Here is a 26,656-nt window from a genome sequence, read left to right as displayed (position 1 = left end):
TTCTCCTCCCATTTTTCATAATGGGCAGGATGGTCACCTCAGATCACACGGTTTCTTGCTGGTTGTGTGGGAGGGTGTGAAGCAGCTTCCATCTCAGCGAAACATCTATGCCAAGATGCTTTTCCGCTGGCTTTACCCTGCCTTTCTAGGGTGTGACCACCGCAGTTTAAAGTGAGCTTGCTGATGGAGATGGTGTTGGTGACAGATAGACCTGTTCCGTCTCCCCCACTCTACCCTGACACAGCCTCTGGGTTGGTCTAAGGCACTTAGACCATACTCAAAGGCATTTTTTTAAATTGTGAAAAGCTGAAAATCATTCACATTCGACATTACGGCTATTATTTACCAAGTGTCTGTGCCAGGCTCATAGGTAACCACCTAATTCTTGAAACAATCACACAAGAGAGGTACGATACCCATACTTTAAAAACATCTTTATTGGAGTATAATTGCTTTACAATGGTGTGTTAATTTCTGCTGTATCACAAAGTGAATCAGCTGTATGTATACGATACCCATTTTTTACGGAACTAAGGCTCAGAGGAGTAAGACCTTTGCCTAAGTGTACATGAGGTACATGAGCCACATGCAAATCTGTTTCCAAAGGCTGGCACCTCCTCTGCCTCCAGACGTGTGGAGTTTGGAACCAGCTCTGGGAGAAGGTGTCAGTTCTGGGTGCTCTCTGTACCCTGTGGAACGTTCCGTCCCGGTGTGGCCGCTACAGAATGCAGCAGTAGTGACGATGCTGACAGTGACAAGAGTTGCCACTTACCTAGCGTACCATGTGCTCGGTCGGTACTGCGCTGAGTGCTGTCCGTGCCTTCTCATCAAATCCAACAGCTCTGAGACAGGTACTTGCTATCTTCCCAACCTTATGTACTGAGGCATAGAGAGCTCAGAAGAGCCTTATGGAGATCACACACAAACTGGGTATCCTCCTGGTGCTTTGTAGCTCCCTCTTCCCATTTCTTTTTAAGGAGGGAGAAATTGTGCTAACGTAGGTCTACACTTTTATTAGGAAAGATCTAACCCTTGGCTCAGAATTTCTCTTAGCTGAATCTTAAAGCATTCCAGTGACAAGACTTTACCAAGGGGTAACTATCTCCATCGGCTGCAGTCCAGCTGGAAGCAAGCTGCAGAGATGAGCTGTCCTCAAGGATGAGCCAGAGCGATGCAGCAGGTAGGGATGAAGCCCCGGGCTCTGGATCCGGAGCCAGGGTGCTGCAGTTTGATTCCTAGCCCTGCCACTTATTAACGATGCACCTTTGGGCGAGTTATGTATAACTGCCCAAATGGGAAAACTGCCAAATGGGAAAATAGTACCTACTTTATCGGGGTTGTTGTGAAGATTAAATGAGTTGATCTAAAGAGGCGCTATCCGGGACTTCCCCGGCGGTCCAGTGGTTAAGACTCCGTGCTTACAATGCAGGGGATACAGGTCTGATCCCTGGTCAGGGAACTAAGATCCCACATCCCACGTGGCAAAAAAATAAAAATAAAAAATAAGGAGGCGCTATCCAATAGAACTTCCTGCAGTGATAGAAATATTCTCTTCTCTGCTGTCCAGTGAAGCTCATGACACACTGAGCCCCTGGTATGTAGCTGGTGTGTATGAGAAAAGGAAATTTTCTTTTTATTTACTTTGATTTGACTTAATTCAAATTTACGTTGTCCCACGTGGCCAGGGGCGGCCATATTGGGCGGCGCAGATTTAAAGCGTTTACAGCTGTGCCTAGAACTACGTACTGGCTGCTGTCGGTGCTCCGACACGGACAGCCATCCCCAAGCGCTCCCTGGCTCGCAGCTACACCACTGTGGAGCCCGCCGTGGCTGCTCTCTGCACCGCAAGAACACTTCAACTGGACTTTATTCTAACTGTCATTATCATCATCCCATCCCATCCTGCGTCTGTATAGCATTTATCACTACCTAAAATGAGGTCATTTGTTGCTCTTTCTTACAGGACTAGAATGTAAGCTCCATGAGAAGAAGGGCTTTCTGTCTGTTCCCTGCTATAATACCAGCACCCAGGGAAGGCCTCCCTCTAGTAATCTGAGGTGGCCCTTTAAGAAAGCGTCCTCTCTAGTTGAGAATTAGTGGTAATCTCACCCAGTCTCTGGTCTGACACCCCCTGCAATTAGGTAGTGTACTTTGTATTAGTGACATGAGAGGACTTGGAAATACTTCTCTGACTGGCATGGGAATAAGGCAGAGGAGGAAGGAGAGCTAGTTCATGCATGCCTTTGGGAAGCTCGCAAATAAAAAGGCCAGAAAACTATCAAGCCATGTAAAAATGAGATACAGTTTAATGTCAGTGGGAGGGAAAGTGTGCGCCTATTCAGGACATTCTGCAGAGCCTGTGACACACGGGATCTCACTGGGTGCAGCTTATACACCTGGACAGTTATTCCTGTTAGGGGCCGACTGTGTGGGTTCCTGGCGCTGACATGGGCACAGCACCAAACCCAAGAGGTGGCTCTGCCAGCATGAACTGGGCTGGCTTTGCGCTTTCTCAATTTTCGGTGGTGGCAGAAACTCAGAAATTCAGGAAATGCGCATGCCGAGCTCTGATGATGCTTTTCCTGGTCAGTGACAGAGAGAGAAAAAAGAGGACAATGCAGAGACTTTTCCATAAAGCTAACTTTATTCAGTTCAAAGGACAAGTCTTTATTTTCATGTTAGAACCTCCCAATTAAAAAACGCACCGTTCCATGAGTTCTACAAGCCTAGAAACCACTCGAGTCGCCAAGAGGTTATGGTGATGGCCAGGAGCTTAACAGCATCAGTGATTTTGTTTTTTAATTTATGTCTTGGAGTTTACGAGGCGCATTGCAACAGGCCAAACAACCAAGCTTCCTTTTACATATGCACCTCGAGGTTAAAGGTCAAGCCAGCATATGTTCCAAAGTGCTAGCTGTGACTCAGTCCTATGCCTAGAGCTTATTGGGGATGTAAGACTCAGCCACCAAAGTACAAAGAAAACAAAGTATAATTAAATCCTGCTGAGGATGCTCAGTAAGGAGCTAGGGCAAGGGTAACCCATCACAGCACCTGAAGCTCTTTCTCAATTACCTGCCTGCCTCTCATATGAGGCTTTGTGAATCCCCGGCAGGTGCGGACCATGCCCCAGTCATTTTAGTGTTCCTGGTACCTTACACATTGCTGGGCACGTGGAGGTGCCTGAAAAATGTCGAGTGGCTAAGGACTGCAGTGACCAAGATGGTCTGAAGAGGCTGGGACTGGAGCTGGTCCTTAAGGATGGGCAGGGTTTACACAGGAGGAGGTAAGTGAGAATGAAGTTTTGGAAGTCACAGTGAGACCATTACACTGTCTGACATGGAAAGAACATTCTGGGGAGTGGTGGAAAATAAAATCAGATAGAAAAGCGAGAACTGGATTTGAGTTGCTTATTAAAAGCCGCTCAGAATAGTTGAGATGGAAGAGAGAGGAAATGGGAAAAGTTGAGCTTTTACCCATTACAGCCAAAGCTCTACCAGAGGGAATTGAGTCTGGTGGGGATGATGCAGGGGGAAGGGAAGGGGAGGGGAGGGGAGGGGAGGGAAGGGAAGGGGGGTCACCTGGCTTCTTTCTGGCTCTCAGAGAGAGGGAAGCACTCCAGGGTTCCCTGTCACTGAGGACTCCCCACTGAATATTCCAAGAATATTCCACCAAGGGAATAGGGTGAAAAAGTGTATAAAACACAATTCAGCCCTGGAACTGAGACTCTGCAAGGAAGACGATAATATCAGAGAAGGTAGAATAGCTGTCAAGGAAAATTTGACCAATGATATTAGAGCAAATGTAGGGGAGGGGAGGGGAGGGGAGGGAAGGGAAGGGGGAAGGGAAGGGAAGGGAAGGGCAGCAGCAACACAGCCTGAAGCTCCAGGAAATCAGCATAAACATAGTAAACAACAGAACTGCCTTGTACTGAGGGCTCACCTATCCGGGAGCACCAAGCTACGCATGGTAGAAGCACTCTGACAGCTAGACGTCCTCCTCCTATCTCACACATTAGCAAACAAGCTGAAAGGGTTAAAGGACTTCCTTTAAGTCACAGCTAGCAAGTGGCTGGGTGCGGCTTCGTCCCAAACCAGGCTGACTCCAGGGCCACGCCCTTAGCCATGAACGCCACTGTTCTCCCCAGGTGGAGATGAAAGGCATGCATGCCTTGCAGAGCCAGAACATCCTTTGCCCCGTATTCTACTTGTTAAAACATCCTTTGCCCCGTATTCTACTTGTTAAAACTCCTCTTCCGCTCTTTTCCACTCCTTCCCCCACATTTTGAGTCTTAAGCCTCTCCAGTCTCTACTCTTCTTTGCTCAGTGCTAACCGGGAGAATGCCAGCGCTTACTCTTGATGCTTGTGAAGAAAACATCTCAGAATAAGAGAGAATGTTTCTTCGCTCCTAAAGCTGCAGAGAAGCAGACACTATTCTGGGTTAAGAAGCTATAGTTCTGGTAAAGAACCACAAGCTTACTCTGCTATTCAGTGTGGAAATGTGTGTAAAGATACATACTTCTGTTTTATTACCAAACGAGTATTTTAAGACATTTCGACTTCAGAGATTCTTTCTTTTTTTTTTTTTTTTGCGGTACACGGGCCTCTCACTGTTGTGGCCTCTCCCTTTGCGGAGCACAGGCCCCGGACACGCAGGCTCAGCGGCCATGGCTCACGGGCCCAGCTGCTCCGCGGCATGTGGGATCTTCCCAGACCGGGGCACGAACCCATGTCCCCTGCATCGGCAGGCGGACTCTCAACCACTGCGCCAGCAGGGAAGCCCCCAGAGATTATTTCTGACTCATTTAAAATGTGACTCAATTTCTAAAAGTTTGCTTTTCTAATTGGTTGCCTTACTTGATAATTTATCATCGTAGTAATATAATTTAAAGAGATATCTCTGTTTTGAAGATACAGAATTTTTTAATTTTTAAATTTTTAAAAAAATAATCTTTTATTATTAAAACACCTTTAATCCCCCCTTTTTTCTTATATCTTTATTGGAGTATAATTGCTTTACAGTGTTGTGTTAGTTTCTGCTGTATAACAAAGTGAATCAGCTATACGTACACATATATCCCCATATCCCCTCCTGCTTGAGCCTCCCTGCTCTAGAAATTTTAGGGCTTCCTGGTTAGTTAGAGGAGGGGCTTTTGCTCTTCATACAGAAGGCTGAATTAAGTGCAGACACTAACACATTCTTTATTCAGATGGAGTTTGAGTCTGCCCGTTCAGATCAACAACTGGTGTGACAACCCGGACAGCTACCAGCATGGGGAGGAGAGAGAGAGAAGGACAGGGGCTCCTTGCTGAGATAAATATAATCCAGCAAAGAGGGGCAAAGGTAACGCCCATCGGGTCTTGCTGAGGAGCTGGCTTGCTTCCGCAATCTGACTGACCTGCTTGGAATACCCTCCACGGAAGATTCTCGTGTTCCTCAGAGAATCCACACAGTCACTGTTTTACAGCTGCTGCAAGACACAGTTGGTTATATTGGTCCAGAGAATACATGGAGTTGGTGTGTAATTTTATGACTTGAGACAAGTGTAGGCAGTCAGAATTTGAGGGGGAGCATCCTGCTGGTGAACCCCATGTGCGGGTCTGACCGAGTTAGGCAGTGGCGCCCCCGGGCAGACTGGAGGTCTGGAGACACTATGGGTTGTCACAGCTGGGGAAGGGGCACATCTGGCACCTGGTGGGTAGAGGTCAAGGGTGCTGCAAAACAGCCTACGACGCACAGGAGGGCCTCACAATGCAGAATGGTCCTGCCCCGTGTCTCAGCACTGCGTTAGAGTCAACCTAATCTGAGGCAGGCCTTTTGTGCCTTCTGACGAGGTTTACTCTGCTCTCCTTGGGTTTCCGGGATTGCTAGTAAACCGCGGGTGACGGAGTGCTCAGGAGGGACAGGTCCCAGCCACGTGCAGCCTCCTTCCTATAACAGAGGGCTCCTGACCTTGGAGGAAAGGCAACCATCAGTGAGAGACTACCAGGTTGCCTGCTGGAGAGGGTTTCTTCTCCACGTCTTCAACTCTTGGTGAGGCAGGTGTGCAGAAAGGCACCGCTTTACCGGCCTCACTGTCCTGGGTCAGGGTACGTGAATCTCCTTTCTTTGGCTCAGAAGAAAGGGGCTGCGGGTAAAACATGCCTAAGAATATAATCATTTTCCTCCTGTTATCGGATGGTATGAGATGTTGCTTTTCCTCTGTGAATGCTTAAGTGAACTGAGAAATGGAGAGGGTGAATGTAAGAGAATTCTGCAACCCCCAAATAGGGACTCCAGATTTACGGTTATAAAGCTGCATATTTCTGCAGACATTAAATGTATATATCGAAGTTGACCCAATATACGCTTTCAGCAGGAGTGCTCTGATCTAAACCATCAGGGAATCTCTAGGAAATGATGATGTGTCAAGGCTTTAACATTTCTTGAATGCAAAGGAATTCCTGTTTTTAAGAGGACCGCTAAATACTTGCATAAATCTTAAGAGGCTTCTAAAGACTCCTAAGAAATTTATGAAATCATACCAAAACTCTTAATATTTTACAGGTACTGACACTTTAAGAAAAGATTTCCAGGCTGGGAGAAATGAAAGTACAGGCTCCACGGCCACCCAGGAAACCCTGTTTATGAAAAAGGGCCATCATTTAAACTTTGTAATTTGCAGAAATATATTGGAGAAGTTAAAGAAATGTGTTGGGCTGCCAATTTGAAAACTGGTTTTCTGCTTGGAAAAGGCCACTTCCAGAGTCAAAACAGTCACTCAGGTTATAGAATCCCATGCTTGGAAAAGGCCACTTCCAGAGTCAAAACAGTCACTCAGGTTATAGAATCCCAGTTTGGAAACAAGATACAGGTGCAAACTGAAAAGCTATTTATCTTCTTTAAAAAGCTTCTGTACTGAGAACAAGAAAGAAGGTATTCCAGTAGAACATGGAAGACACATGAAGAATTAAATTATTAAAATACTCTTGGGGCAAATCCTTTCGTATATTGTTTAGTGACTTTGGGGGTGTAAATGAAGGTTCTGTTTCCCTCTGCTGGGGGATATAAAGGATCACGGTTCACTCTTTCACTGAAGAAAACACCTTTCCCTGAGCCCCTCTGAGCAAGGCGCCTCTGAGGTCATCTGGGAGATGGCAATGAATAAAACAGATGCGAACCCGGCCGCCACAGACCTGACAGGGGAGGGACAGACGATCCTACACATATCAGTTCATACCAAGCAGTGGGATTTCTGCCAAAAGGCTACATTAAACTGAACTTCCTAAATTCCTTACCGACCATTGTTGAAGAGTGGGTAACCCTAAACATGAGCATACAACTAAAACGAGTTACATCATAAGAAACTGGTACCTTCATCATTTGCTTTTCACAAATCTCAGACAATATTACACTGCGTTAGCCTATGAAACGACCTGCATTAGCTGAGTAATGTTTTAAGATGCCATACTTCTCTGAAAAATTTTTAGTATCAACAACTGCATTAGTTAGTGTAAATTATATGTTATTTTCTAAAATCCCTAATTCTCTTTGGACTGAGAGTGAGGTAGTTAATAATTTATATTTACCTAAAGACTTGTAAAGAGATTAAAATTCAAATAGGAAAAAACACACCTTATCACCTCACAATCCCTGTGAGTCATGTGCTAGGTATTTTTGAACACTTATTCTTGAAGCCCAAATTAACAAGGTAAAATCAATCGATATATAATGGGCATCTGATATGTCTGATAACATTTTAAAACCACAATTTAAAATCTCTAAATAATATACTGTCATTGATATATACTGTTTGGAACCATGTTATGTATGTGTGAATCGAGGTATATTTAAGTAAATCAGTAAAAGCTTGTGTACAATTGAGGAGAAAAGACTAGTAGCTCACAGAAAAGAAAATTATTCTCTGGGATGCAAACTGTTGTCAACAAAGAAGGATCTGTATTTGTGTTGCCTCTGTAGGGTACGTCCAAAGGCAAGACATATTGCCCCCAGTGCAACATGTAATGCTGCTTTTCCTTCTTACTCTTTTTCTGACCCTCGTTCTGACTGTGGTCAACTGTGAAAATAGCGAGGGCGCCTCACTTGGGGAGGAATTCGCGTTTCTAATGGTCCTCGTGTTACCCTACGTTGGGGCCATTTTAGAAACATTCTCCCTTTGGTGAATAACGTGGTGCAGGCTATCTTTGACCAGGCATCCTTTTCAGGCTGACCGGTCCCTTCTGGCAGCTCTTATCCATGCTGCACTTGTCCCAGATCAGGTCCTCCATGGTATAAGGTCGTTTGGAGGCTGGCAGGGAGTCCTTGTAACCAGACATTTTGGCATTCCCCAGACAGCACCTCAGTAGCTCCAAAGGATTTAATTTCCTCATCTTGTTCCTGTGCCCATGGCCGTGTACATGCACATGTAAGGGGATGCTAGGGATAATTCGACAGGAGTGGTATGCTCCAATTTCCCCAGTGGAGTTCAACAGCATTGTATGAGCTACACTATTTGTCAGGCTCACATCAGGGGGGCATGTAGACAAAGAGAGCAGCTTAGCTATCCCCTTTAGGGGGGGTGGCATTTGTAAATATATTCAAATTTGTCTTATTCAAACAGGGCGATGATTTCCATGTGACCATTTAGTAATCTCGCCAGATGTAGAAGGTACCTATGTACCAAGGCTGACAAATGACCATCAAAAAGACTCCTGAAATATTTTATTTCTGGATTTGGCACATTAAATGTGTCTTCTTATAATTGGAGTCCACACTTTACAGGTCAGATTGTAAATAAAGCTGTAAGGCCCTACACATTTGCTGTATCATTCAGAATCAGAAGAGGTGGTTAAATGTCAAGACGAAATTGTGAAAAATAACCTGGCAGGATTATGCAAAAACTGGACGGAAGCAGCCAGACGCCCTACCTATAGATTGTGAACACGAGAGCTTTAACAAACAAAAAACTGGGACCTTCACCTAAAAGGCTGAGTAGGCTTATGAGACTTCTAAAGGCAGACTGTCGATGTGCTGGATGCAGCTGTGCTCTATCACTGGGCAGCACTGATAGAGGGTGTCGACGCATTGCATGCACAGGTGCAAGAAGCCGAGTGACGGGGTTCACTTTAGGGTTCAGCAGTCTGCGCTGTCATGTCAACCTTCCCGCAGGGATTTACAGTTCTGTGGGCGGCTAACACTAACGTACCAAAGACTCACAGCGTCCCTGGTAGGGAGACACTGGCCTCAACTGCTCAACAACTTCTACCTTCACTCGGTTTTCCTCTAAGACTCAGAGATGGGTAATGTGCTTCCCACTTGAGTTTCAGACTTGTGCTGATAAGCTGCCCAGGGAGGTCCAGTCCTGGTGGCCCCCGAGCCTACGTGGGAAGGCGCTCTACTCCACCCGCAGCCTGCTGGGGGGGAGAAGTCAATGCACCTTTCCAGTCAATGATCATCCTAAACTGCTCTGAGTTCCACCCTACAGCTGTGGACGAGACACGGGAACACCTCCTAACTGTCTCCAAGGTCTCACCTCTGGCCATATTTGTTCCAACTCAGATTTTTATTTTGTCTTCCCCCCAAAACCCTGCCTTTGCCCTCAAACAATAAAGTTGGGCTTTGCTCATCTCTGAACCAGGTCCTAACACCACAGCCTTACTATATTGAGAACACTGTTTCTGTCAAAGACTGACTCCAGCACTTTCTTTTTTTTTTTGCGGTATCCAGCACTTTCTTGATGGGAACTAATTCCTCACTTGAAACCCATCACACAATGCAGAGGCTGAGAAGGATGACACAGCCTTTCTCTCTGTCATCAAAGACTATGTCCCCGCCTCCCCTGACCCGGTACAATAGGGCATGTCTGTGAGCAAGTATCTCAGTGGCTGAAAGCTGCTGCTCTGTTCCACCAGGATTTCTTGTCTGGTCACCAGGACTTAACCAAAAGATAAAGATGACTCACTCTCAAAGACAAGGATTGACCCCTCCTTGGAAAGAATAGGCCCTACCTAATAACCTCTGCTATGTACTTATCTATGGGAACAGAAAATTAAAAAACAACAAAGCCTTTCTTCATCTTTCTTGTCAATGTGCAAGACGTATTTCTAAAAACTGGATCTGCTCCCAAGTGCCACAGCCACTGAGGGAAAAATAATACCAGTGCCCTTTACCTGAGTTGACACTTGTGACAGTTGGAGAGACAGGGGCAAAAAGAAAGCCTCCTTCAATGTCTGGAGTACGGCAGGAACCTAACCTCCTACACTTGATCATCATTAAAAGAATTAGATAGAAACCATTAGAAAAATATGGCGGTCCCTGGATTATTAAGCCACGACAGTGATGGAATTGTACCTTGGGGAGCTAATGTTTTCACACCGACGTTGCACCAAAGATGGCCCTTTAAGAGTATGGTGCCGCTCATTTCTCGGTGGAATGTGTAACTTTAAGAAAAACAGTACTATAATAATACTGGGAATTATAATTGACACGTGGCAGCAATGTGTGAGCAATGTCACATAAGAAATGCCTCATAGGGACTTCCCTGGTGGTCTAGTGGGTAAGACTCTGCGCTCCCAATGCAGGAGGCCCAGGTTCGATTCCTGTTTGGGGAACTAGATCCTGTATGCTGCAACTAAGAAGCCTGCATGCCGCAACTAAGACGTCTGCACGCCACAACTAAAGATCTCGCGTGCCAGCAACTAAGACCCAGTGCAGACTAAATAATTAATTAATTAATTAATTAAAAAAATTATTTTAAAAAATGCCTCATAAACCCTCTTACCTACATGGTAAATAACAGGGGTCCAGGGTGCATTTAGAAGTAGGGTGGGAAGGAAATCTCAAGAGCAAGGGATAATGGATCCTATACCATCTAAATGTAACATATTAAGTGTTGTCAAAGAGGCAACAAAGAGAAACATTGTAGCAGCAGAGTATCACATGCCTAGAATTCCATTTATTAAAAGTGTTCTTCTTTTTCCTCTCCTTTATTGTAAGCTTTAAGCATCTCGGCTTCTTCTTTTGTGCTAGCCGATGGAATTTCACTGCTCAATCCTGAGAATCTGGCTAGGAGAAAGAATCTTGAAAAGAGAACACTTCTTCCCTTACAGCTCCAGAGGAGTAGAGACTTCTTGCTTCAAACAGTTATTTCTGATAAAGTGGTAAACTGGGATAATCACTAAGGTATTCATTTCAGTCTGCTCCCCAGAGTGGAAACTCACATAAAAACATAAACTCCTGTTTTCTGATTAACAAAGAAGTCTTTTAAGACATCTGTGAGATGCCTTCAGAGAGCATGGTGAGGAGCTGTAAAATGTAACCTTTCAATTCTAAAAAGGCCACTTTCTAACTGGTTGCCTTACTTGATAATTTGCTGTTGTGCTCATAATATTTAAAGCAGCATCTGTGATTTTTTTTTCCCTGAAGGAATACTTGTAAGATTTCCTTATTTTATTTTTTGGTTTACCAGAAGAACTTGGTATTCTTCTCTTTTCCTTTTGTGCATAAAGTATAAATAAACGACGCACCTCTGGTTCAAACAAAATTTAAAAATCTTTGTCTTATTTAAATTATCACACCCAAATTCAGCTGGTGGATAAGAGCCACAAAAGCATGGGACAAACTCATCTGCTAGAGAACAAAAGAGAGGAACTATTTTTAAAAATTAATTACACGTATATATTAATTCAGAACTGTTTTCCCCCCCTCTAACTTCTTCCTAAATTGGAGAGGTCAGAATCTGGTTTAACTCAACTGGCCTCCTTACCATCATGTTCCACTTAAATCCTTGTGCAGACAGCATTTATTGGGTTCTCTGCTGTTTACAGGAAGCTCTACTCTGCTCCTGGGCCACAGACAGAGTCCTATCCCCACTGATCCACTTAGTACATGTATTGTGATCGACAGTCAATAGCCTAATCTTTGTTATAACAGATAGAGCATCATTCTTATTGTTGATAAATTATCATTCCCAGATTTCGCTTAGTACAAATGGGACACGTCTTTTTCTTCTTCAAACACAAAACTCCAATCCACCTAATCTGTTCGGTCCACTGAAATGCTGCTTCTCCTCAGCTGTGTTTTACCTGCCAACATGTATTTAAAAACGAGGTAGACAAACTGAAAAAAGTCCAGTGCAACTTACTGTTAGTGGATACGAATGGACTTTTTGCCGTGAAATTTGAGTCATGTTTGAGCGATGAAATAAACAGAAACTAAAACGCACAGCAAGCACAACAATCAGCCCTTAATCAGTATCTTTCAAAAAATAATTTCAGCTAAGAAAAGAATCTATTCACCTGCACAGGCCGACTCTCAAAAGAATGGCTGACATCATTGCTTTTAAAAGAGCTTAAAAAAAGAGACTCCTCTGCTTGCCTTCATAGAAAAGGGTAATTTTCTTCTTGATTAAATGTTTATTACAGAAAATAAAAGCCAAAATAAGAAATACAAATCAGCGTAATTAAGAAGAGTCTTTTAAAATAAAACACTGAATGTGAGGGTGCTTTATTACCTGTAAAGCCCCACACAAATGCAAAGTAGGACTAGAATCACCTCTGATATCAGGGTGGCCTCTACCCCAGTAGAAGTCTTCCTAGGGTTGAAGTAGGTGTCTGGGATGTTGTCATGCCCACAACTGCAGAAGCCAGAGTAAGAAATAAAAAAGAACCACAGTGCCCTCCAATCCAGTTGCCACTGGAGTCCCTCAGTGCCCCCCCTCACGAGGCCTCTCCCAGGCCGGTGTGACACCTCCTAGTAGCCATTCCTGCCCAGCGGGGGACCAGCTTATCCGGAAACTCCGCAGGGAAAGAGCAGCCCCTTTTGTCACTGGAGGTTCTAATCATAAGCAACTTGTGCTTTTATGTCAAAGTGAAGTCTGTCTTCCTATAAGTACTACTTGTCTTCTTTGGAACTCGGGGAAATAGAAAATCCCTCTGCTGCATGACAGACCCTGAATACTTGAAGACAATTAGGACACCTTCACTTCCCTACCCAACCTTTCTGCAGGTTTAAATGTCAAAGCTGGCGATGTGAAAATTGGTGTCACTAAGCTAGCACCTACCTAACTAGTCTGGAACGTCAATCTGAGTCAAACATTTATTGCACCCTTGGTGTGTGAAGCACATAAAGGCGCCTAGTTTCTGCCCTTTAAGGATACCCAATCCAGTAGCTACAATTAATCTTAGTTAACAAACATAGTGTGCCCACTATATCTTAAGAACTTCTTATGGCTGACCTTGTTCCAGATAAAAGAAAAAAGGCTCATGTCTTTTTTTCCCAGAAATACAAGAAAATTATAAATATAATATAAAAATAAGTATTTCTTAAAAGCCTCGACACTGTTAACATCAGTATTGCCGCAAATGCACTCCATCAAGTAATGATGATGTTAAAATGAATTTATGCAACGAATGACAGATGAAAGAGTTAAGCGCCCACACGAGTGATTTTCTGTCGTAAGTAAAAGGATTCATTTTTTAAAAAAAAAATTAACAATAAAAATATCTAATTTCCAAGAAACTTGTTAGTTAGACTGTTGTATTTACATGTGCTACAGTAAAAATCTGATACACACAAATCATTGCCTGGTACTTTAGATTTTAAATATACCTAAACTGAATTTACTGAGTAATTATAACATGATGCAGAGGAACAATAGAAACTATTTTAAGGTTTTCCAATAGTGTGTATGTATACGTAAACACATGTGTATATACACATAAACGTACCATAAGCTTTAAAACCTTCTCCAAAAATATTTCACATAAGATGAACATTTAGCCTAAAGAAATAAATTCAGAACGTCTTTGGAGGTAAAAGTCACTTTAAATGTTAGCATTCTTTTCCTTATAATTCAACAGCAAGAAAATGCAAGAGAATTCTTGACTGCGCAAAACAAAACAAAACCCATTTAATAAAACAATAACAATGCTCTTTAAATAAACGTCAAACTTAAAAGTATTAAAACGTCAATTCTAGCTTTAACACTCTTACAGGTAGGTTTCTGGAAACGTGTAATATATTACCGTATGACGGCTTGTATTTTGTTATAAGACCGATTACTGCAACCTAAATTACAGAGCACGATCATACTTCCTCTCGGAGCACTTCATTTGCATAATTGGAATAGATCATACGGCTCAACATCAAAGCTTAAAATTAATACAGGTCAGCATGAAAACGTAAGTTAGATAAACTAGACTAACTCGCTGTAGCAGACGGCAGCTCTGTCGCCGAGCCTGGAGCTCTGCTGCATATTTGCATTATGCTCAGTTTCACGAATCACAAGCAAATCGTTATCTAGGGTAAACTAAAGCCCACATCAAAGCTGTAGAAAGGGGCTGTAAAGATAGAGTACTTACGTAAAGGGTTATCAGGACAGGAGACAATGCAACTTATCTGGGAGGGTCTCTAACGTCCACGAGGTGGTAAAACGCATTTAAATAGGGGATGTGGATTCAGACGGCCTCCTCCCCACAGCATCCCAAACAAAGCAGGGCCAGGCCCTCGGGCGCTCCTGGTGCACCTGCAATGCGGATCCCTCACCCTACAATCCCACCCCGGGGCTGGCAGAAGCGGCCCCTGGGCTGTCCTCTCCTCCCCCTTCGGATTGGCTTGGGTGCGCGGTGGGGACGGACTGCAGCCTCGACTGGAGCCCTGGCAAGAGCATCCCCCTCCCCATAACGGGCTGGAAGACCCTGCAGGCAGTCGGCGCGGGAGTCGCTGCGCCTCACTTTTGCCCTCCTTTCCACCTCTTGGTTTTTCCCCCCGAGACGTCTCCGCAAGGGGACACCCTTCCCCAGCCCGTGGGTCGGGAGCACCCCTCCCCCTGCAGTGAGGGCTTTAAAAATTACCTAAATGAGTTTCTGCCGCAACAGATGCCTCCGACCCCCCACCGTAGCTGGGCGGCCTGGCGGCCACCGGGCCGGCCCCGGGGAGGGCAGCCTGGCCTCTGGCCTCGGCGAGCCGGCGTGGGCCCGCAGTGCCGGGGAGCGGGGGTTACAGATGGCGGCAGGGTGCGCGGCGGCGGAGGTGCAGCGGCAGGGGCGAGGCCGGGCGGAGGCCCCGCGGGAGCCGGACTCCCGAGCCGGGCTCCATTGTTGTTGGAGCTGAGGGAAGGGGGAGCAAAACAGCTTTAGAAACCCGTGAAGCCGCGCCTTGGAGCCTTTCCAGGCGGGTCCGCGGAGAGGCGGTAATGGCCGCGCCGTGGGATCAGGGAGCTAGGCTGTGTCGCGGAGAAGCTTGGCTGCATGATGTGATGTTGTGTTTTTTTTTAGAGCGCCTCGCGTCCCAGCAGAGCCAGCCGAGCATCCTACTCAGGTGATGAGGAACCCTCCCGGCACCCAGCGCAGATCGCTGCTGGCGCTGGACGCCTCCATTGTTTGACCATAACAAGGGCCGGATTCTCAACCCAGGTAAACTGGATGGCAGCGCCGTCGAGCTCCCTCTCACCTCCCACATCCAAAGGAACCTCCTCTCCTCTTTCAGGACTTTACTCCAGTTTTCTTCCCGTGCCCTGCTTCTGATTAACTCAACATATCCACCTCCCAGACATTTCCCCATCTGGCTTAATCTTCCCGCATCTCTCTGCCAAGTCACCTCTCATTTCCCTCAAAACTCAGCTCCTTTGTGAAACCTTCCTTGCCGAACTCTAACAACTAAATCTCTCTAGGAGGAGCCTGTTCCGGACTTTTCTAGTTGATAGTTGATTGGTTGTCTTATTGCAACAAAGGAGACTAGATGTTTTTTTAAAATTCTGAGCTATTGTTTTTTTTTTTTTTAAGGAACGTTTTGTGATAGTTTATTGTTTTAAAAGGATCGAACTGTTTTTGTTTCTATATTTTGTCCTTTCTTTGGGGGGGCCCTACTTCCTTGGTAGATGCACAGCTTTTTAGAACAGAAAAATGACCTTCTTGTTCAACCCACAGGTTAATTTAAATTTTAAAAATTAGTTTTAAATTAGCAAAGGAAAGCATTTTCTTTGTAAAAATTAAAACATTACAGAGATGGGCTAAAGTCTTTGACTACAAATCTCTGTCCCCAGCGATAACAGCGGTTATGTTTGGTGTGTGTCCTTCTAGATCTTTAAAAATGTGTTTACGATCCAAACAATGTGTGTACTTGTATTATCTTTGACTGTTTTAACAAGTACAAGTGTAGTCCAGCTTTCAGTTTTAGCCTATGAGGCATTCACTCATTTTGCAGAACTGCTGCATCATGTTTCCATAGTTTGAGTGCACCATGGTTTACGTAGCCATTTCCTGGACTGATGGCAATGGATGTTTTAACTTTACACTTACACAGCTTCTTTGGTTGTCGTTCTCTAGTGAAATGAAATTTTAGTGAAGGGAGCACAAATCTACACTAATTACAGAGCCTAAGCTTTTATGATGGAAGTTCTCTTTGGTTCAGAAATTTACATGTAGGAGCCTCCACCCCTCCCCCCCCCGTTGTAATTGTGACTCGACTACTTTCAAGTCCTGTGACCTTGGGGAGGACATTTAATTACTCTAAGCCTCAGTTTTCTTTTCTACAAATGATGTTAATACCTGCTCTGTCCCACCAAGTTAAGTCATATGATGTATGTGAAAGTCTTTGTAGAGTGTGAAGTGGCATATAATGTTGATTTGATTGGCCTTTGTGAGCTGAAGGAATTTTTAATTGACAATATAATTTATAGTTTCTTTTTGACCAGATATGAATATTACAGAATACTACAGATAGCCAACTTTGAATGCTGTTTGATTTCTGATTTTGCTATATTTTTACCAAGTACTGTTAATACATTAGACTTCTGAAAGAGTATTTTACAAAGCACATTTTTCATAGTGCTTTACATACCTTAAAAATAAGGCATAAAAATTAGTTGCCTGAGAATAAAGGATCAGCAACTTGAACACTACATAAAACTCTCATAATATGTAAACAGAACGTAACTTCCTAGTGACGTAAATTTGTGTATTTTTCTGAAGCAGCAGCAGATTCAGGTTAGTTTTTATGTCCTTTGAGTAAAATGGATTCTTATGGAGTTTGCAGGCAGTATCAGAGTTTTAACGGTAAATATTCATTGAATAATGTGATGGGTATCGTGTTAAGATGTAAGAGATACCCTTAGGGGCTTTGTAGGTGTTTCTCTTTCATTCATATATGCATGAATGTTTGTAGCGTGGCCAGCAAAATCAACTTGACCCTGTTCTCTTGTAATTGATCTATGGCGGGGAGAGGAGATCAGAAATTAAACACAATCGCGCAGCTGCATGTAGAATCATAAACTGGTATCTGCTATGAAAGTGAAGTAGCATTGGCTATGAGAGAGTATAAAAAGGGGACCAAATTTTAGATTGCAGAAAGAGGGCCCAGGAAAGACTTTTTTGCAAAAATAAGATTTGAGCTGAGATCTGAAGGGTGAGTAGGCGTCAGTGTAGAATGAGATGGGGGATAATTTTCCAGGCAGGGGAACAGCCTGTAGGCAGGCCCAGAAGGGGGGAAGCTTTGCCCATTCCGGGAACTGAAAGAATGACGTGTGGATAGATTATGGTGGGTGAGGGGCAAGTGTGGCTAGGCAGGGGCCAGATCGTGTAGGGTCTTGTAGGGCAGGTTAAGGATGTTTTATTTCACCCTGAGTGAAATGGGAAACCATTACAAGGGTCCGGTTTTCAGTAGGGGAGTGACATAATCAGATTTGCATGTTTAAACAACCACTGCAGCAGCTGCGTGCAGAATGTAGGGGTGGAGAGTCGAAGTGGGGGAGACCAGGTAGGCCATTTCAGAGGCCTTTCTAGAAGAGAAGTGGTCTTTCCCGTCCAGTTCACGTTGACTTTAAACTACCAGCTAAACTAAGGTCAAGATAGGTATTTGATTTTAAAAATAAATAATTGATTTTAAAAATAAATAATTCTTTATTTCTAAAAAGTAGGCATAAAATGCACTTTTTTAATGCGAAAGGCACACATATGTTAAACTAATTATTCATACTATGCTTAACAGAAAAGTATCAGAGTCAAATTAAAATTTGGGGTATTTAACATGTTTTTGGTAAGTTTTGTCAAAGCAGGAATACACGAAATAAGACTGAGGTGAGGCTCTAAAATTAAAAGAAGGGAAACATTTGTAGATGCTATTGGCTTAAAAAAATGAGAATAACAGAAAAAACAGACAAAAAAATCGAGAAAGTGACTGGGCGCACAATGTGTACATAAAAGTCATAGCTTTCTGAATATTAAAAATAACCTGGCAGAAACTAAATGGAAAAACAACTAAAACAGCAGGCTCTGATCACAGTGCAACAAAAAACAAGAAACAGGTAAGCACAGCCTCATCGAGACAAGTGCGGTCTGCCTGGAGGAGACCAGAAAGCATCCTGAAAGATAAGACAGAATGTCTTAAACAGAAGGACAGGCCGTATTCTTGGATGTGATGTTTAAACGTTATAGAGATGCCCTTTTTTGGGTGAACTGGACAGAATAGTGAGTAATGAGTTGGGACAAACCCTATCTGATTGTCTAAACGTATTGTAGAATCATGTTTGTTCTGTACAGGTCACTGGAACCTATTCAGCACCCCAGAGATAAACTGTATATGGGAATGTAATAAATGACAAACCATCGTGAATGCCCTTCAAATCAGGAAGAAGATATGGAAGTAAATATTAAACATCTGGAAAAAAGAGTTATGCACGCTGAGGTGGACAGAGGACAGGCTTTGCAGTCACACAGACTTGAACTGGATTATTTTAAGTGAGGAAAGTAATACCCACCGTGCAGCTTTTGTGAGAGAGAGATACAGGTCTTCGCACCTATGGGGCACTCAAATCTGTTGCTAGTTAAAATCAATGTATTAGATTATGTACACATTTAAAACTTCTTTAAGAAGAAAGAGAAAACAAAACCCTAGGATCAAAAACTAAACCACAAAGTAGGAAAATATTTATGACAAATATAAGTGAAGAGTTAATATTTTCAACATGCAAAGAACTCACACAAATCAATGAGGAAAATCATGAAAATCCACACGTGGTTGCAGGATGTGGGTAGTTCACTGGATAGAAATATAATTTGTTCAGCATTTGGAAAGGTGTGTGATCTCACTCATAATCAAATAATTGGTAATTACTCCTATAGAAAAGTAAAATTCTCTTCTCAGTAGCAACAAAACCAGAACACATTTAAGAGTAAAACACAAATGTACAAGAGCTTTATGAAAAAAGTAAAAACCTTTACCTGAAGAATTTAAAAGCTAACCGAAATAAATGGGCAGACATTACATGTTTCTGGAAGGGACGGCATCTTTGTAAAGATGGCAATACTCTACAAATTAAACTGTAACCTCAGTGTTATTCCAGTTGAAATCCCAGTGAGACTTATTTCTGGACACTTGATAAATTGCTTCTAAAATTTGTCCAGAGGACTAAATGTGCTAGAGTGGCCAAGAAATTTTTCAAGCGGAAAAATAGTGATGAACGATTTGCCATGCCAGATATCAAAACATACTGTAATGGTACAGTAATGTAAATGGTGAGCACAAGAATAGACAAGCTGGTACATGGACAAGTAGAATCCAGTAACAGACCCTTGTGTGTGTGTGTGTGTGTGTGTGTGTGTGTGTGTTCTGAATAAAAATAGAGACAGATCTAGAAAGATATGTGACTACTTCTGAAGGGAAGAGAATAGGGGAGACTGAATTTTTAGTTCTGGGACTGATTTTATATTTATTTCACAATGTTTTGGATTGTTAAAGTTTTTTTTCCCTTTTTACAACGAGATTTACTTTGTAATGAAGATTTTACAATTTCTCACTTAATAAAGGCCTAAATTTAGACTAAAAAAATTTAAGACCTAGGACTTACGAGGATGTAGCAAAAATGTCACACTCTTATGTTACATGAGACATATGTATCAAGAGCCTTAAAAGTAATCATATTCCTTGATGTAGCAACCACCTAGGAGCCATCAAAGGAATATTTTTATTTATTTTTTTATTTTTTTTGCGGTATATGGGCCTCTCACTGTTGTGGCTTCTCTCCCATTGCGGAGCACAGGCTCCAGACGCACAGGCTCAGTGGCCATGGCCCACAGGCCCAGCCGCTTCACGGCATGTGGGATCCTCCCGGACCGGGGCACGAACCTGCGTCCACTGCGTCGGCAGGCGAACTCTCAACCACTGCGCCACCAGGGAAGCCCAGAGGAATATTTTTAAGTACAGAGAGGCTTTACATACAAAAGATATGTATTGTGGAATTATTTTTAAGGGTGCATTTCCTATAACTTTAAGGGTTAAGTTATGGTACATCCACTGGATAATATATTACTGGCCGTTAAAATATTTAGGAAGAAAATGTATTAAAGTGCTTATGACAATGTTGAAGGAAAATCAGGATGCAAAATTGCATACGTGATATGATTAAAACCCTTAGTTAAACAGAAGTCCCAACAACCCTCCACAAAAACCTATGATGGAAAAATGTCTAGAAGAAATTAAATGAAAATCTTAAAAGTTGTGGATTTTGGGTAGTAGGATGTTGGATGATTTAAAATTTTTTGCTTTTTTTATTTTTCAGGATTCTGTTATTACATCTATAATTTGTTATTTCATTTATTTTGGAACGTTTACTTTAAAAAAGTACATCATATGTAGAACATGTGTCAGCTGCATGGTTAATAGATATGTGCCCTTTAAAAAAATAGATCTGTCTTATATATTAAAGTGTCCTCTAGAATGTTCTCTAAAAACTAATATCTAAACGTTTTTTGAGTGATACATTTGGAGTAAGTTTGAATGAATTTTGTCTCTTCCAACTTTTGGAGGAAAATTGCTTCTTAGCAATATGCAGAATAAAAATAGTTCTCGTTTCTTGTAACTGTAGAATAAATGCAGAAACTTAAAACATGGGCCGTGGAATTTCCTAGTTTGACTCTTGTTAACTCTTCGTGTTCCTAACACACAGATCCAGTCACAGAGCAAGTTGCATTTAACTGAGTCAGGATGAGTAGCACTTAGCCAGCTGGACCAAGGGCAGAAGCATTGAGAGCCTGATTATCATGCAGGGCCTGCAAGTGACTCGGCAGAGTGGAGCTCAGGGTGCCTCGGGGTATGCAGTGTAGGTGAGGCTGAAGAGGTTATTCTAAAGGCATGTGCCGTTTGTTCCCTTGCCAGTGGTTAACTGTGGACCTGCAGTAGGTTCTGTGGACGTGGAGTGGCATGTGGCTTAGTGGAGGACAAAGCCAAGGAAGTGTGATAGTGGAGATAGCGTTGCGGACATGGAAGGGCTCTGGGGGCACATAAAAGGTACCCTACATGACCCAGATTTGAGGGTAGGGGTACCAGTCAGGGGAGGCTTTCTAGAGAAGGTGAGCCCCGAAGGTAAACGGCGGAAACAGCAAGTGTGAGGGCCCAGAGTTCAAAGGAGCGTTGGGGGGGGCGGGGCGGGGAGTGGTTGAGGCCTAGGAGCAGACAGAACCTGGCGAGTCTGAAGAAGTCTGGTTTGGCTGGAGCTAGAATCGGAGTGGGCAGCTGTGAGAGATGAACCAGGAGAGGTAAATAGTAGCTAACGCTGATCAGAGTTTGAAAGCCTGGGACTTCCCTGGCGGTCCAGTGGTTTAAGGCTCTGCGCTCCCAATGCAGGGGGCACGGTGTTCGATCCCTGATTGGGGAACTAAGATCTCGCGTGCTGCATGGCCAAAAACAAAGAAACACACAAAAAAATGTATGCCATATGAATAAATTTGGAAATTACACTGAGAATTAATGGAACCCATTGAAAAACTTTAAGCGGGGTAATAAACAATCCATTTTGCATTTTAGGAAGATTACCTTACAGTGGATAATGGGTTAGAGGAAGGCAAGCCTGGAGGCTTCGCAGTGTTCCAGGGGAAGATGGTGGCCTGAATGACAGCTGAATGTCGGTGAGGTGGGTGGATAAATTCAGGAGGAATTGAGGAGATAGAGTGACAGAACTTCATGAGTGGGAGGAGGGTTGATGGTAACCAGGTTTCTGACTTGCAATTGAGAGACTAGTGGACCCATTTACTATAGTTGAGAACAGAGTTGGCTTTGGTGAAGAGATGACAGATTGAGTTTTGGACGTGCTGAGCGTGTGGGGCTTGTGGGACGTGTAGGATCTTCCTGAGAGAATTTGCGAAGAATGACTTCATGATGCAGATATACGTGCTTTGTTATATGACTGACTGAGTGCTGTGCGTAAATCCATGATTAAAAATCAGTGTTTCTGTGTGGTAAATTTTTCTTGGAATATGATTACACATCTATGTATTGTTTAAGATTGGGGTATCTGTCTAGCTTAGACTGGACTGTTGATGTCTTTTATATGGAGTTAAGACTTCATGACCCTGACTTTGGGTGATACTGTGGTTGCCTTTTGGGCTAGACTCTGACTCTTTGAGCAGGTGGTGGTCCTAGAGTCAGTCATCCTGTTGTCAGTACTGCTGAATAATTGGAGCAATTTCTACTGATGCTTCCAAACTGGTCGTTCCACGCGGACGTGGGCCAGGACATGGGCAGAGGGGTGCCCTAGGTCTGATCCATCCGCAGGTGCCTCCCTGGCCATTAGAAGTTGTCCTAGTCTATTTGGGCTGCCATGACAAAATACCGTAGACTGGGTGGCTACAACAACAAGTATTTATTTTTCACAGTTCTGGAGGCTGGGAGGTCCAAGATCAAGGTGCCAGTAAATTGAGTGTCTGATGAGGTCCTGCTTCCTGGTTCATAGATGCCATCTTCTCGCTGTGTCCTCACGTGGCAGAGGGGCGAGGGAGTTCTCTGGGGTCTCTTTTATAAGGACACTCATCACATCGTGAGGGCTCCACCCACATGACCTGATCACCTCCTAAAGGCCCCACCTCCTAACACCGTCACACTGGAGTTAGGGGACACAAACATTCAGGCTGTAGCATAAGTATGGATGGAGGTTGGAGAATCATTCACAGTGTCCTCACCGCACAGCTGGCATGGAAACCGTGGATGGGTGAGATTGTGTAGACCAGAATGAGGAGGAGCCCAGAGCAGAGCTGGGGCATATGACCCATCAAGGAAAAGGTAGGGGAGATCTTTAAGTTCTCAAAAGAATTCATCAGAGAGGAGGAGGATGTCTTAGAGAACATTTGGTTAAAAGAAAATGCATTTGAAATGGCTTAAGTGAAGGGGGATTTCTGAGGAGGCTACCATGGCATCCAGGGCTGTTTCTTGGCCGAGACCCAGTGGTGGCTGGAACGTCAACAGGAATCAGTGCAGCTGCTCTCTCTGCCTTTGTCCCTCCTGAGTCACTGTCCCTGCCAGGTCACTTTATAGACCCAGACTTTCCACGTCCCAAGTCTAAACTCTCAGGGAAGAGCATCTGATTGGTTCAGCCCAGCTGATTGGGTTCACTGTTGCAGGGCCTACAGGGGCAGGTGCGCCAGGCGGTGAGTGCAGAGGAGGGGTTCAGGAGAGGGCGGTTCCTAGCAGCTGAGGAGGAAGTTCCCAGAAGTGGCAGGGGCAGTAGTTTTAAATGTTCACAGATGTGATAAAGGGATAAGGAGTGAAACTAGATTGGGCAAATCAAAGTGTTTAGCCTAAGTTTAAAGGATTACCACAGCTAATCCAAATTGGGAGAACTACAAGATGGATAACCAGTGGCTATGGAAGATACTCTTTTGGACAGAAGTTGGAAGAAGGGAGATTTTCAAAAAAAAAATGAAGTTTAACTTTGGCGTTGTATCAGAAGAATTCAAAGTTTGATGTTAAAAGGCAGTCATTTGTGTTGCTAATACGAAAGCATTTCTACAGCTTTATTCTAACTCTAGAATATGCATTGTCTCTTGTGTCACCTGATATAAGAAATTCAGTAAAGCTATTCTAGAGCTCATTTATTTTTCATAACCTGCAAGTTCATAAAATAATCATAGCTTATTTCCACATCTAATTTTGCAGCGCCTTCCACAGTATTGTGACAGATCTTGTGAGGAAGCCCTTATTAAAGCCAGAGCAAACGTCTCTCCCAAAGAGGTTAGGTAAATGATAAAACAATTCATAAAAATAACCTGAACCCCTTTCCTTCAGGGTAAACCCCATTATGTCCCTCTGGCTTTCAAAATTATTTTTAGATGTGCATGTCAAACGTGTAGGATTAAGCTTGATAGGATTTAAGAGTATTTCAATGATTCAAAATACTTGGCATCGGCCAGCAAACATAAGCCAGGTTTTTCGTTAACCAATATGCAGTAACATTACTTTATCTCTGTATTATGCTAGGATTAGGACCTTGTGATAAGCAAGCCCCCAGACTCACAGTTACGATCAGGGAACCTGCAGAAAGCAGGTTGTACAAATCTTCATGCTGCTTAGCAACGAGTTAGAGGTAGTAATCCACTGTGAAATTCGTTTCAGGTTCTAATGCTGTCGTGTAAATGGCCATGAAGATTTCTGAGCAAGTGTTTGGGCGCCCTCTGGAGGCATTCTGCACCGTTAAAACAACTCCTACAAAAGGTTCTCTTTAACAGCCCGAGTTGAGAACGCGTGGACTGGATGGCTGGCCTGGTGGGGGTGTAAGTGGGGAGCAGCGAGGGCCGAGGTGGAGCCCACGGGAGCACCGGTGCTTAGGGGGAGCAGGAGTCTCCAGCAGGCTGAGCATAAGACTGTGGTGGTGAGAGCGGAGTCACAGAGGGAGAGTCCTGCGAGATGAAGGCCGGGCCCGGAGGCGCTTCAGTGGCGTAGTGATGGGTGGAGGAGTGAGTGGGAAGTGGAGCGATAGAAGTCGGGAAGATAAGCCTTGAAGAAGCCTGGGTGGGGAAATGGAGAGAGAGCATGGCAGCTAGAGAAGGCATAGGATTGAATACGGGTTTTCCTTAAGACGGAAGAGGCTTTGCGTTGGTTTAAACGCTGAGAGGAGAAAATAAGCAGAGATCAGATGAAATGGAAAGATGTGTAGGGTGGGGAGGGGGAGAGAGTCTCCCAGCCTGGGAGACTTGTTGGGGGAAGATGTTGCCTTTTATAGGGACTTCATATGGCGAATTAGTGATTTTCAGTTCATTGTGGGATGATAGGGAAATATTCCTGTTATGAGAGAATGTGGAATTGTCATCATGGAGATGGTTCTCATTCAAGCCAGGCAGGTGGTTGAGCTAAAAAAAAATGGAGTCAGGATGTACCTTTAGCAGACACTGGTGTTTAGAAAGAAGGAATAAAAGAAATGGTCAGTGCCTTCAGCAAGGCCTGAGGAGAGGTGAGAAAGTGCAGGGACCTGGGGACGGAGGAGACGTGTGTAACCTAGAGTCAAAGAGTGAAACAGGAGCAAGGGTCTGGCCTTGCGCTCTGACGAGGAGGGCAGTGGTTTTGTTTGGTTGGTTTTTCTGTTTTGTTTGGCTGCCCCACACAGCTTGCAGGGTCTTAGTTCCCTCACAAAGGACTGGACCCCGGGCCCTCGGCAATGAAAGCCCAGAGTGTCCTAACCACTGGACGGCCGGGGAACTCCCAGGGAACAGTTTTGCAGAAGAGGCGTTGTGGGGGTGGGGTATAGAAGGGAGAGTGGGTGTGGGGGGGGCAGGACCGGGAAGTGTAGAGGTCTGCAGGGAAGGCCAGCAGAGAAGGTGGGGAGAGGGCAGTGGTCGTAGCTGGAACAGACGGTGAGCTTCTCTGTGCTCACCCAGTGAGAGCCCTTATCAGCAGTGACTGTGGAAGGAGAATTATATTTGCCTTTCTGCTTTTACAGGTATAAGATTTAAATCTCGTATAACTTCTGAACTACCTCCTGTTTTTCTCAGATTAAGAATCTGGCCAAATGGGAGAGAATGTTTGGATCTGTTCCTGACATTCATGGGGACTCTTGCACAAGGAGAGAGTAAATGTGACCAATTTTTGATTTCTTATTCTGACAGATGTCCTTCAAACAGACAGGACCATTTGTAGCCTGAATAACATGTTTTCCCTTCTTTTTGGTAAAACTAATAGGATGGCTAGTAGAAGTTGTTTGGCTTCATTTTTGTAAAATATTACATTAAGAAAAAATAATAGACTCCTAATTCAGGAGTACCAAAATTACAGTGTGTTTAAATTTGGGAGGCGAGGGTTGATTTCTAACTTCAGACTGCTCGGTTTTGAGTAGTAAGGCATAATATTTAAGTATAAACTTCTGCAGAGGGCAGGGTGGGCAGGTTGCAGCCTACACCCAAGCATGTCTCCTTCCGCGGGACTGGTTTGCAGTCCTTAGAAGGCCTCAGCATTCTTATCTTCGGTGGCCTTTACCATGTCACATATCAAACGTATTAAAAAAATGTACCCACATCCCACATGAAATTAGCTTATACAAAACTTAATGAGTTAAGCTTCATTAGACTAGTTGTAGACATTAAACATTTATTAGCTTTGATTTTATGATTTTATTTTCATATTTTACATCCAGTAAATATTTTTTTCAGGTCTCAAACATTTTCGTAGGCCATTGAGATGCTCATAAGCCCTAGGGCCTGTGCCGAAGGAGCCTAGGGGATGAGACCCCCCCCCCCGCCCCGTTCTGTTGCGACATCTAGGCACGTCTGGCTGGGGTGGACTTGCCAGAAGTCTGTTTGTTGGAGGCACCGAGCTGCCTCCTGGGAAAACTCCATCCTCAGGGGAGCTGAAGTAACTGTTTTAGTTAGCGATTTTCTGTTGCAAGGAGCAGAGATCCATTCCATTTTAGGAAACGGGATATGG

The 26,656-nt window shown here is 43.9% G+C and overlaps 2 protein-coding genes across 8 annotated transcripts in view; one reads left to right on the top strand and one right to left on the bottom strand.

Annotated features, from left to right (window-relative positions):
* CCDC92 (coiled-coil domain containing 92) overlaps positions 1-14,867 on the bottom strand; it is a 30,036-nt gene extending 15,169 nt beyond the window's left edge. Inside the window, exon 1 of the mRNA XM_024758462.1 lies at positions 14,830-14,867. The gene's annotated coding sequence lies outside the window, so the exon portion shown is untranslated. The remainder of the gene's footprint in view (positions 1-14,829) is intronic.
* Positions 14,868-14,993: 126 nt separating this feature from the next.
* ZNF664 (zinc finger protein 664) overlaps positions 14,994-26,656 on the top strand; it is a 34,051-nt gene continuing 22,388 nt past the window's right edge. For 6 of the 7 annotated variants that reach the window (XM_024758618.1, XM_024758624.1, XM_024758619.1 and 3 more), the window contains exons 1-2: positions 14,994-15,007; positions 15,255-15,390. The gene's annotated coding sequence lies outside the window, so the exon portion shown is untranslated. Of the gene's footprint in view, positions 15,008-15,254; positions 15,391-24,355; positions 24,514-26,656 lie in introns of all 7 variants that reach the window. The other variant, XM_024758621.1, reaches the window with a different exon arrangement.

Source organism: Neophocaena asiaeorientalis, unplaced genomic scaffold, assembly GCF_003031525.2.
Source record: "Neophocaena asiaeorientalis asiaeorientalis breed wild unplaced genomic scaffold, Neophocaena_asiaeorientalis_V1.1 scaffold77, whole genome shotgun sequence".
Lineage (NCBI taxonomy): Eukaryota > Metazoa > Chordata > Mammalia > Artiodactyla > Phocoenidae > Neophocaena > Neophocaena asiaeorientalis.
Note: the sequence above shows the minus strand (reverse complement) of the source record. Positions and strands in the feature narration are given on the sequence as shown.